Source organism: Corvus brachyrhynchos, unplaced genomic scaffold (genome assembly GCF_000691975.1).
Source record: "Corvus brachyrhynchos isolate BGI_N302 unplaced genomic scaffold, ASM69197v1 C11674785, whole genome shotgun sequence".
Lineage (NCBI taxonomy): Eukaryota > Metazoa > Chordata > Aves > Passeriformes > Corvidae > Corvus > Corvus brachyrhynchos.
In genome coordinates this window covers 1-736 of record NW_008245171.1, presented here as the reverse complement: position 1 = coordinate 736, position 736 = coordinate 1, and the positions used below count along the sequence as shown (strand labels likewise).

The 736-nt window shown below is 41.0% G+C and overlaps 1 long non-coding RNA gene across 1 annotated transcript; it reads right to left on the bottom strand.

Annotated features, from left to right (window-relative positions):
• Nucleotides 1–260: 260 nt before the first annotated feature.
• LOC108449413 lies at nucleotides 261–736 on the bottom strand. Its single transcript, XR_001865581.1, has 2 exons — nucleotides 675–736; nucleotides 261–327 (listed from the first exon to the last, which is right to left on the bottom strand). It is a non-coding gene; the product is annotated as an uncharacterized LOC108449413 (long non-coding RNA).

Below are 736 nucleotides of genomic sequence, written 5' to 3'. Positions count from 1 at the left end.
AGTTATTATCCAAAACAGGTTGAGCACTCTCTTCCATAAGAATTGCTGAGCGCCCAGAATAACATACCTAGATTGTGGCAACAAAATTCCCTTCTCCCTCAGCCCCTTTGCAACTCAGTAAGAAGTGCCAAATTCCTTCAATAAATGCTGCTTTCCCACATCCTTAGAATGTTTAGTGTTAATAAAAATCCATTTTGGCATTAAAAGAACAAGCTGCTGGCAGTTTGTGCTCAGAAGTCTACCTTTAGTAGTTCATCTTCTGTTGCATCTGGGAATTTCTCATGGAGTGAGCTCTTCAGAACTTTGGCTATGTATCTCATTCCATAACTACACGTAGAACAGATGAAAAGGGAAAATATTGGAAAATACTTAGATGAAACACAAAACAGTCATTCTAGTCAGCTTAAGCTATTGGCTTTTTGCCCACTCCCTTGAAACTCAAGAATGAGTTGATAATGGAAAACACAAAATGTTTCAAGTACAGGGAGAAATTTGCCAGGCTGCTGAAGTGGGGCAGAGGCAGAGAAACCACTCCCTCTACTGGGGAAGTGATTCGAGAGGCACGTATCACAAGCCTTTGAAAGCATAGAAAGGATTTTAAAGAATCTCCATAACAGAGGTTCAAGTGAACTGCACATGAACTGCTGCTTGGAGAGTCCTAGCTCAGCACTTACGGCATCATATTGAGAGAGGAGAATATGGATGTGAGAACTTTGTCAGTTACTGCTCGCAAACT